The sequence below is a fragment of the Hordeum vulgare genome, chromosome 2H (genome assembly GCF_904849725.1).
Source record: "Hordeum vulgare subsp. vulgare chromosome 2H, MorexV3_pseudomolecules_assembly, whole genome shotgun sequence".
Taxonomy (NCBI): domain Eukaryota; kingdom Viridiplantae; phylum Streptophyta; class Magnoliopsida; order Poales; family Poaceae; genus Hordeum; species Hordeum vulgare.
Window position 1 is genome coordinate 356961641 of NC_058519.1, and position 12340 is coordinate 356973980.

Here is a 12340-nt window from a genome sequence, read left to right on the forward strand (position 1 = left end):
GAGGACCCGTTCGACTACGTTGGTTCGCTGACTTCATCGAGTTGTTCTTCTTCCAAGCGGGATCTCAGGCAAGATGATCATTTCCCCAGATACCATTACTATCATTGCCATGCTAGTTATCGCTTCTATCGTTTATGTCTCGTTGCCTACCACATGTTTCCATATCAGCCTCTCAACAATGCCATGATTACCTTCAACCTGTTCGACCTAGCAAACCACTGATTGGCTATGTTACTGCTTGCTTAACCTGTTGATAGCGTTGCTAGTTGCAGGTGCAGTTGCTTCCATGTGGAACATGGGTTCCTTGTTATATCACCCTATTAAATGCTATTTAATTTAATGCACCTATATACTTGGTAAAAGGTGGAAGGCTCGGCCTTTCTAGCCTGGTGTTTTGTTCCACCTTTGCCCCCTTAGTTACCGGCTATCGGTGTTATGTTCCATGAATGAGCGCTCCTAACACGATCGGGGTTGTTATGGGGACCCCCTTGATAATTCGTTTTAGATTAAAGCTGGTCTGGCAAGGCCCAACTTTGGTACTACATTTTCCTAAACACCTAATAAAATTGCATAGGGACTTTCCGGACCCCGAGGATAATTTAATCAACCCCCGGGCCAATGCTCCTCATGAGTGTTGGCCCCACCTGAGCGATGTCCGGCGCCCCTCTGGTCACCCGGAGGTTTAGCGATCCCGACGTCTAGCTCATCCGCCGTGTCCTGAGAACGAGGTACGCGACTCCTATCATAATCGTCGACACGTCAGGCGGCCTTGCTGGATTAGTTTTACCTTTGACGAGATATCTTGTGCATCGGGATTCCGGTGATGCTTTGGGTAATCTCAGAGTTGAGGTTTTCCACTAGGGAATCCGACGAGATCGCGAGCTTCGTGATTGAGGATTTCTATGCGGCTTGTGGTAATTTGTGATGGACTAGTTGGAGCACCCCTGCAGGGTTAAATCTTTCGGAAAGCCGTGCCCGCGGTTATGTGGCAACGTGGAAGCTTTGTTTAACACTGGTTCTAGATAACTTGAAGTTAACTTAATTAAAAACATGCCAACTGTGTGCGTAACCGTGACTGTCTCTTTCGTGAGTTCCTTCTCCGATCGAGGACACGGTGGGGTTATGTCTGACGTAGGTAGGTGTTCAGGATCATTCTTTTGATCATCTGTAGTGACGTCCGTTATGCGTAGATCTTCCCCCTCTTATTTCTGGTACTCGTAAGTTAGCTACCAAATATATGCTTAGCCGCTGCTGCAACCTCACCACATAACCATGCCTCACCCATTAAGCTTTGCTAGTCTTGATACCTTTGGAAATGAGATTGCTGAGTCCCCCGTGGCTCACAGATTACTACAACACCAGTTGCAGGTACATGTAAAGGTTACTCGACGCGAGCGCGTTGTTTGTTCACTTGGAGTTGCTTCTTCTTCTTCTTCTTCATCGATCTAGGATGGGTTCCACGCCGGCAGCCTGGGATAGCAAGGATGGACGTTGTTCTTATTTTTCTCGTTTGTTTTCGTCCGTAGTCGGACCCTGCTCTTACTCTTGATGATTATGTAATGTACTGATGTGACTCTGATGTAGCTTGTGGCGAGTGTAAGCCAACTCTTTATGTAACTGTCCTTTTTAGTACATGTACTTGTAACGATATCCATTCTTGCGACACGACGAGATGCGCTTCTATCCCTGACGAGGCCTTCGTGCCAAATTGAGGATAGGGTCGCATCTTGGGCGTGACAAGTTGGTATCAGAGCCAGGTTCCGACCTAGGAGCCCCCTTGATTGATCGAACTTGGCCGAGTCGAGTCTAGTGAAAAATTATTTGAGTCTTAGTTATATATCGGAGAGTAGGATTCTTTTTTCTCCTCTTCTATGCTCTGGTGAGGAATCTTGACGTAATAATTTATTCTACTCCTCTTCTCATTCAAAAAAAATTTAGGATCACGCGGATATTCTTGGAATCTATATGATGCCGATGTGACGGAGTTCTGTCTTGGTGCCTCCTGTCTGACTTGATCTTCTTCCGAGGAGTTGAGCTCCAGGGGATTCTCGAGCACATCGTTATCATTCAGATTTCTTAATATCTCAGAACGAAGGATGTTCGTAATTGCTTCAATACGAGTAGTGGCGAGATAACCCCGATGTCCCCAGTACTGGTGCAGATTGTTCGGGGGTACTGCCATACTTTGTATCGTTGTGATCACGAGGGTCTGTTGTAGATGAAGGTCTGAGATTCTGGTCGTGTGTTGACGGATGTGATACAAGTGACGGGTTAGTATAGGAGTTGTGTGATTATTACTCCTTGTATCCGTGTACCAGATTGCATGACCAGATATTTCGGGAATTCATAGGTGGGAATTCAAGTAGTTGCTTATAGGACATTCTTCCAACAAATGCATGATGTTAGGTTGGGGTTCGACATCTAGTGGATTCGTTTGTTCACAGTCGACTTACAGCGGTACACGTTGTGTCTTAAAGAGTCCTTGTAGCTTGCTACGACTCGGGGACGCTTCGTATGTCGGGTGCACTGCCTTGCACTTGATGGCTAGTGTAAAATCGAGCCCGTGCGATCCTGTCTACGAAAATATCGAACGGAAATCTTTCTCATGAGTTTGTTCTGGCTAATTGCAAGCCGCACCCTTTGTTTTGTTGGAATATGGTAATTCAGTTGCTTCGATGTCAAGTGGTGATTTCAAATCTTTCCAAGAGGTGTTTTCATATTTTCATATGAGAATGCAACTCGAAACAGGAACTGCGGAATAGACGAAGGTTGGCGAAAGATGAAGTGACGATGCGCGTAGGAAATGGTTCCAAGGTTGATGCAATCGCCGTCGGCATAGTGTCGCTTCAGTTACCATCAGGATTAGTGATGAACTTAAATCATTGTTATTTAGTGCCTGCGTTGAGCATGAACATTATATCTGGATCTTGTTTATTGCGAGACGGTTACTCTTTTAAGTCAGAGAATAATGGTTGTTCTATTTCTATGAGTAACATCTTTTATGGTCATGCACCTAATGTGAGAGGATTGTTCATATTGAATCTTGATAGCGATACGCATATACATAACATTGAGACCAAAAGAGTTAGAGTTAACAATGATAGCGCCATATTTTTGTGGCACTGCCGATTAGGTCATATTGGTGTAAAGCGCATGAAGAAACTCCATGCTGATGGACTTTTGGAGTCACTTGACTTTGATTCACTTGACACGTGCGAACCATGCCTCATGGGCAAGATGACTAAGACTCCGTTCTCTGGAACTATGGAGCGTGCAAGTGACTTGTTGGAAATCATACATACCGATGTGTGTGGTCCGATGAGCGTGGAGGCACGCGACGGATATCGTTATTTTCTCACCTTCACTGATGATTTGAGTAGATATGGTTATGTCTACTTGATGAAGCACAAGTCTGAAACATTTGAAAAGTTCAAGCAATTTCAGAGTGAAGTGGAAAATCATCGTAACAAGAAGATCAAGTTCCTACGGTCTGATCGTGGGGGTGAATATCTGAGTTTCGAGTTTGGTACTCACTTAAGACAATGTGGAATTGTTTCACAGTTAACACCGCCTGGAACACCACAGCGTAATGGTGTGTCCGAACGTCGTAATCGTACTCTATTAGAGATGGTGCGATCTATGATGTCTCTTACTGATTTGCCGTTATCGTTTTGGGGTTATGCATAAGAAACAGCTGCATTCACTTTAAATAGGGCACCATCAAAATCCGTTGAGACGACGCCATACGAACTGTGGTATGGCAAAAGGCCAAAGTTGTCGTTTCTTAAAGTTTGGGGATGTGATGCTTATGTCAAAAAGCTTCAGCCTGAAAAGCTGGAACCCAAAGCGGAAAAGTGCGTCTTCATAGGTTACCCAAAAGAGACAGTTGGGTACACCTTCTATGTCAAATCCGAGGGCAAAGTGTTTGTTGCTAAAAACGGAGCTTTTCTCGAGAAGGAGTTTCTCTCGAGAGAATTGAGTGGGAGGAAGATAGAACTTGACGAGGTTGTCGAACCTCTCATCCCTCTGGATGGTGGCGCAGGGCAAGGGGAAACCTGTGTCGTTGCAACGCCAGTTGAGGAGGAAGTTAATGATGATGATCATGAAACTCCGGTTCAAGTTTCTGTCGAACCACGCAGGTCGACGAGACCACGTGCTGCTCCAGAGTGGTACGGTAATCCCGTCTTATCTATCATGTTGTTAGACAACAATGAACCTGCAAATTATGAAGAAGCAACGGTGGGCCCAGATTCCAACAAATGGCTAGAAGCCATGAAGTCCGAGATAGGATCCATGTATGAGAACAAAGTGTGGACTTTGGAGGTACTACCTGAGGGCCGCAAGGCTATTCAGAACAAATGGATCTTTAAGAGGAAGACGGACGCTGACGGCAATGTGACCGTTTATAAAGCTCGACTTGTGGCAAAGGGTTTTTCACAAGTTCAAGGAGTTGACTACGATGAGACATTCTCACCCGTAGCGATGCTTAAGTCCGTCAGAATCATGTTAGCAATAGCTGCATTTTTCGATTATGAAATCTGGCAGATGGATGTCAAAACGGCGTTCCTTAACGGTTTCCTTAAGGAAGAGTTGTATATGATACAACCCGAAGGTTTTGTCGATCCTAAGAATGCTAACAAGGTGTGCAAGCTCCAGCGATCCATTTATGGACTGGTGCAAGCATCTCGGAGTTGGAACAAACGCTTTGATGAGGTGATCAAAGCATTTGGGTTTATACAAGTGGTTGGAGAATCTTGTATTTACAAGAAAGTGAGTGGGAGCTCTGTGGCGTTTCTAATATTATATGTGGATGACATATTGCTGATTGGAAACAACGTGGAGTTTTTGGAGAGCATAAAGGATTACTTGAATAAAAGTTTCTCTATGAAGGACCTAGGAGAAGCTTCTTACATTCTAGGCATTAAGATCTATAGGGATAGATCAAAACGCCTGATAGGACTTTCACAAAGCACATACCTTGATAAAGTTTTGAAGAGGTTCAAAATGGAACAGTCCAAGAAAGGGTTCTTGCCAGTTTTACAAGGTACGAAATTGAGTAAGACTCAGTGCCCAGCAACTGATGAAGATAGAGAGCATATGCACTCCGTCCCCTATGCTTCAGCCATAGGTTCTATCATGTATGCAATGCTGTGCACTAGACCGGATGTTAGCTTGGCCATAAGTATGGCGGGTAGGTTCCAGAGTAATCCAGGAGTGGATCACTGGACAACGGTCAAGAATATCCTGAAGTACCTGAAAAGGACTAAGAAGATGTTTCTCGTGTATGGAGGTGACGAAGAGCTCGCCGTAAAAGGTTACGTCGATGCAAGCTTTGACACAGATCCGGACGACTCTAAGTCGCAAACCGGATACGTATTTATTCTTAATGGGGGTGCGGTAAGCTGGTGCAGTTCCAAGCAAAGCATCGTAGCAGATTCTACATGTGAAGCGGAATACATGGCTGCCTCGGAGGCGGCTAAGGAGGGTGTCTGGATGAAGCAGTTCATGACGGATCTTGGAGTGGTGCCAAGCGCACTGCATCCAATAACCTTGTTCTGTGACAACACGGGTGCCATTGCCTTAGCAAAGGAACCACGGTTTCACAAGAAGACCAGACACATCAAACGACGCTTCAACCTCATCCGCGACTACGTCGAGGGAGAGGACGTAAATATATGCAAAGTGCACACGGATCTGAATGTAGCAGACCCGCTGACTAAACCTCTTCCACGGCCAAAGCATGATCAACACCAGAACTGTATGGGTGTTAGATTTATTACAATGTAATTCACATGATGATGTGAGGGCTAGATTATTGACTCTAGTGCAAGTGGGAGACTGTTGGAATTATGCCCTAGAGGCAATAATAAATATAGTTATTATTATAATTCATGTATCAAGATAATCGTTTATTATCCATGCTATAATTGTATTGAATGAAGACACATTTACATGTGTGGATACATAGACAAAACACCGTCCCTAGCAAGCCTCTAGTTGGCTAGCCAGTTGATCAAAGATAGTCAGTGTCTTCTGATTATGAACAAAGTGTTGTTGCTTGATAACTGGATCACGTCATTAGGAGAATCACGTGATGGACTAGACCCAAACTAATAGATGTAGCATGTTGATCGTGTCATTTTGTTGCTACTGTTTTCTGCGTGTCAAGTATTTATTCCTATGACCATGAGATCATATAACTCACTGACACCGGAGGAATGCTTTGTGTGTATCAAACGTCGCAACGTAACTGGGTGACTATAAAGATGCTCTATAGGTATCTCCGAAGGTGTTAGTTGAGTTAGTATGGATCAAGACTGGGATTTGTCACTCCGTGTGACGGAGAGGTATCTCGGGGCCCACTCGGTAATACAACATCACACACAAGCCTTGCAAGCAATGTAACTTAGTGTAAGTTGCGGGATCTTGTATTACGGAACGAGTAAAGAGACTTGCCGGTAAACGAGATTGAAATAGGTATGCGGATACTGACGATCGAATCTCGGGCAAGTAACATACCGAAGGACAAAGGGAATGACATACGGGATTATACGAATCCTTGGCACTGAGGTTCAAACGATAAGATCTTCGTAGAATATGTAGGATCAAATATGGGCATCCAGGTCCCGCTATTGGATATTGACCGAGGAGTCTCTCGGGTCATGTCTACATAGTTCTCGAACCCGCAGAGTCTGCACACTTAAGGTTCGACGTTGTTTTATGCGTATTTGAGTTATATGGTTGGTTACCGAATGTTGTTCGGAGTCCCGGATGAGATCAGGGACATCACAAGGGTTTCCGGAATGGTCCGGAAACGAAGATTGATATATAGGATGACCTCATTTGATTACCGGAAGGTTTTCGGAGTTACCGGGAATGTACCAGGAATGACGAATGGGTTCCGGGAGTTCACCGGGGGGGCAACCCACCCCGGGGAAGCTCATAGGCCATAAGGCTGGCGCACCAGCCCTTAGTGGGCTGGTGGGACAGCCCAAAAGGGCCCTATGCGCCATACAAAGAAAAATCAAAGAGAAAGAAAAAAAAAGGGAGGTGGGAAGGAAGGGAAGGACTCCCACCCACCAAACCAAGTCCAACTCGGTTTGGGGGGGGAGCCTTCCCCCCTTGGACTCGGCCGACCCCCTTGGGGCTCCTTGAGCCCCAAGGCAAGGTCCCCTCCCTCCCACCTATATATACGGAGGTATTGGGGCTGATTTGAGACGAGTTTTCCACGGCAGCCCGACCACATACCTCCACGGTTTTTCCTCTAGATCACGTTTCTGCGGAGCTCGGGCGGAGCCCTGCTGAGACAAGGTCATCACCAACCTCCGGAGCGCCGCCACGCTGCCGGAGAACTCTTCTACCTCTCCGTCTCTCTTGCTGGATCAAGAAGGCCGAGATCATCGTCGAGCTGTACGTGTGCTGAACGCGGAGGTGCCGTCCGTTCGGTACTAGATCGTGGGACTGATCGCGGGATTGTTCGCGGGGCGGATCGAGGGACGTGAGGACGTTCCACTACATCAACCGCGTTCACTAACGCTTCTGCTGTACGATCTACAAGGGTACGTAGATCACTCATCCCCTCTCGTAGATGGACATCACCATGATAGGTCTTCGTGCGCGTAGGAAATTTTTTGTTTCCCATGCGACGTTCCCCAACACCTTAGTCTTTTCTTGATTCCGCGGTATTGTTGGATCGAAGCGGCTCGGACCGACATTACTCGTACGCTTACGAGAGACTGGTTTCATCGCTACGAGTAACTCCGTTGCTCAAAGATGACTGGCGGGTGTCAGTTTCTCCCACTTTAGTTGAATCGGAATTGACCGAGGAGGTCCTTGGATGAGGTTAAATAGAAATTCATATATCTCCGTTGTGGTGTTTACGTAAGTAAGATGCGATCCTACTAGATACCCATGGTCACCACGTAAAACATGCAACAACAAAATTAGAGGACGTCTAACTTGTTTTTGCAGGGTATGCTTGTGATGTGATATGGCCAACGATGTGATGTGATATATTGGATGTATGAGATGATCATGTTGTAATAGTTATTATCGACTTGCGCGTCGATGGTACGGCAACCGACAGGAGCCATAGGGTTGTCTTTAAACTAACGTTTGTGCTTGCAGATGCGTTTACTATATTGCTAGGACGTAGCTTTAGTAGTAATAGCATGAGTAGCACGACAACCCTGATGGCGACACGTTGATGGAGATCATGGTGTGACGCCGGTGACAAGAAGATCGTGCCGGTGCTTTGGTGATGGAGATCAAGAAGCGCATGATGATGGCCATATCATGTCACTTATGAATTGCATGTGATGTTAATCCTTTTTGCACCTTATCTTGCTTAGAACGACGGTAGCATTATGAGGTGATCTCTCACTAAAATTTCAAGACGAAATTGTGTTCTCCCCGACTGTGCACCGTTGCTACAGTTCATCGTTTCGAGACACCACGTGATGATCGGGTGTGATAGACTCAACATTCACATACAACGGGTGCAAAACAGTTGCGCACGCGGAACACTCGGGTTAAGCTTGACGAGCCTAGCATGTGCAGACATGGCCTCGGAACACATGAGACCGAAAGGTCGAGCATGAATCGTATAGTTGATATGATTAGCATAAAGATGCTTACCACTGAAACTATTCTCGACTCACGTGATGATCGGACTTGAGATAGTGGATTTGGATCATGTACCACTCAAATGACTTGAGAGATGTACTTTTTGAGTGGGAGTTCTTAAGTAATATGATTAATTGAACTAATTATCATGAACATAGTCTAATGGTCTTTGCGAATTACGATGTAGCTTGCGCTATAGCTCTACTGTTTTTATATGTTCCTAGAGAAAATTTAGTTGAAAATTGATAGTAGCAAACTTTGCAGACTAAGTCTGTAAAACCGAGGATTGTCCTCGTTGCTGCGCAGAAGGCTTATGTCCTTAATGCACCACTCGGTGTGCTGCACCTCGAGCGTCGTCTGTGGATGCTGTGAACATCCGACATACACGTTTCTGATGACTACACGATAGTTCAGTGCAAAATACTTAATGTCTTAGAAGCAAGGCGCCAAAGACGTTTTGAAACGTCGCGGAACATAAGTGATGTTCTAAAGAGATGAAATTGTGATTTCATGCTTGTGCCTTTGTTAAGAGGTACAAGACCTCCAACAAGATTCTTTGTCCACAAAGTAAAGGAGAAAATCTCAATCGTTGAGCGTGTGCTCGGATTGTCTGAGTACGACAATCGCTTGAATCAAGTGGGAGTTAATCTTCTAGATGAGATAGTGATGGTTCTCCAAAGTCACTGCCACCAAGCTGTGAGAGCTTCGTGATGAACTATAACATATCAAGGATAGATACAATGATCCTTGAGCGATTCGCGATGTTTGACACTGCGAAAGTAGAAATCAAGAAGGATCATCAATAGTTGATGGTTTGTAAAACCACTAAGTTTCAAGAAAGGCAAGGGCTAGAAGGGATACTTCGTGAAACGGCAAAACAGTTGCTGCACTAATGAAGAGACCCAAGATTAAACCCAAACCCGAGACTAAGTGCTTCTGTAATGAGGGGAACAGTCACTGAGGCGGAGCAACTCTAGGTACTTGGTAGATAAGAAGGCTGGCAAAAGTCGAAAGAAATATATTTGATATACATGATGTTGATGTGTACTTTACTAGTACTCCTAGTAGCATGAGGGTATTGGATACCGGTTCGGTTGCTAAGTGATTAGTAACACGAAATGAAAGCTACGGCATAAATGGAGACTAGCTAAAGGCGAGGTGACGATACGTGTTGGAAGTGTTTCCAAGGTTGATATGATCAAACGTCGCACGCTCCCTCTACCATCGGGATTGGTGTTAAACCTAAATAATTGTTATTTGGTGCTTGCGTTAAGCATGAACATGATTGGATCGTGTTTATTGCAATACGATTATTCATTTAAAGAGAATAATGGTTACTCTATTTTCTTGAATAATCACCTTCAATGGTTTATTGAATCTCGATCGTAGTGTTACACATGTTCATGATATTGGTGCCAAAAGACACGAGGTAATGATGATAGTACCACTTACTTGTGGCACTGCCGCTTGAGTCATGTTGGTATAAATTGCATGAAGAGGCTCCATGCTGATGGATCTTTATACTCACTTGTTTTTGAATCACTAGTGACATGCAAATCATACCACATGAGCAAGGCCCTTTTTTCATTGAGATGAAATAAGATAGTAACTTGTTGGAAGTGATACATTTTGATGTATGCAGTCCAATGGGTGCTGAGGCACGCAGTGGATATCATTATGTTTTTACTTCAATGACAATTTGAGTAGATACTAGAGTATTTACTTAATGAATCACAAGTCTGAAATATTGAAAAGTTCAATTCTGTTTCGGAGTGAAGTTCGTCGTAACAAGAGGATAAACTGTCTACGATATGATCATAGAAATGAATATTTGAGTTACGAGTTTTGGTACGCAGTTAAGACAATGTGGAAATTGTTTCGCAGTTCATGCCACCTGGAACATCATAATGTGATGATGTGTATGAACGTCATAGCCACACACTATTTGATATGGTGCATCCTATGATGTCTCTTATCGAAATACCACTATCGTTTATGGGTTAAGCATTAGAGACAACCGCATTCACTTTAAATAGGGCACCACGTATTTCCGTTGAGATGACACAGTATAGACTGAGGTTTAGAGAAATCTAAACTGTCGTTTCTTGAAAGTTTGGGGCTTCGACACTTATGTGAAAAAGTTTCAGTCTGATAAGCTCGAACCCAAAGTGGATAAATGCATATTCATAGGATATCCAAAACAGTTGGGTACATCTCCTATCTCAGATCCGAAAGCAAAGTGTTTGTTTCTAGAAACGGATCCTTTCTCGAGGAAAGGTTTCTCTCGAAAGAATTGAGTGGGAGGGTAGTAGAACTTGATGAGTTTATTGAACCATCACTTCAACCAGTGTGTAGCAGGGCGCAGGAAGTTGTTCCTGTGGCGCCTACACCAATTGAAGTGGAAGCTGATGATGGTGATCATCAAGCATCGGATCAAGTTACTACAAGCCTCGTAGGTTGACAAGGTCGCGTACTACTACAGAGTGGTACGGTAACCCTGTCTTGGAGGTCATGTTGTTGAGCAACAGTGAACCTACGAGTTATGGAGAAAGCGATGGTGGGCCCAGATTCCGACAAATGGCTGGAAGCCATGAAATCCGAGAGAGGATCCATGTATGAAAACAAAGTGTAGACTTTGGAAGAATTACTTGATGGTCATAGGACTATTGAGTAAAAATGGATCTGTAAAAGAAGACAGATGATGATGGTGATAAGTCACTATTAAGAAAAGCTCGACTTGTCGCAAAGATGTTTTCGACAAGATCAAACAGTTGACTATGATGAGACTTTCTCACTCGTAGCGATGCTAAAGGTCTGTTAGAATTATGTTAGTTGTTGATGCATTATTTATGAAATATTGCACGTAGGATGTCAAAACATTGTTTTCTCGACGGTTTCCTTGAGCAAACATTGTATGTGATACAACCAGAAGGTTTTGTCGATAATAAAGATACTAGCAAGTATGCAAGCTCCAGTGATCCTTCAATGGACTGGTGCAAGCATCTCGGAGTTGGAATATACACTTTGATGAGATGATCAAAGATTTTGGGTTTGTACAAGGTTTATGAGAAACTTGTATTTCCAAAGAAGTGAGTGGGAGCACTATAGAATTTCTGATGAGTATATGTGGTTGACATATTGTTGATCAGAAGTAATGTAGAATTTCTGTAAAGCATATAAGGTTGTTTGAAAGGAGTTTTCAAAGGAATACCTGGATTGCGCTACTTGAACGTTGAGCATCAAAGATCTATGGAGATAGATCAAAGGCGCTTAATGAAAGTTTCAATAAGATGCATGCCTTGACAAGTTTTTGAAGGAGTTCAAAATAGATCAGCAAAGAAGGAGTTCTTGGTTGCGTTGTAAGGTGTAAATTTGAGTAAGACTCAAAACCCGACCACGGCAGAATAAAGAGAATAGACGAAGGTCGTCTTCTATGCCTTAGCCGTAGAATCTAAAGTATGCCATGCTGTGTACCGCACCTGATGTGTGCCTTGACTCAAAGTCTGTTGAGAGGTACAGAGAGTGATCCATGATTGAATCACTAGCAGCGGTCAAAATTTATCCTTAGTAACTAATGGACTAAGGAATTTTTCTCGATTATGGAGGTGATTAAAGAGTTCGTCGTAAAGGGTTACGTCGATGCAAGCTTTGACACTAATCCGAATAACTATGAGTAGTGAAACGGATTCGTATAGTAGAGTAGATATTTGGAGCA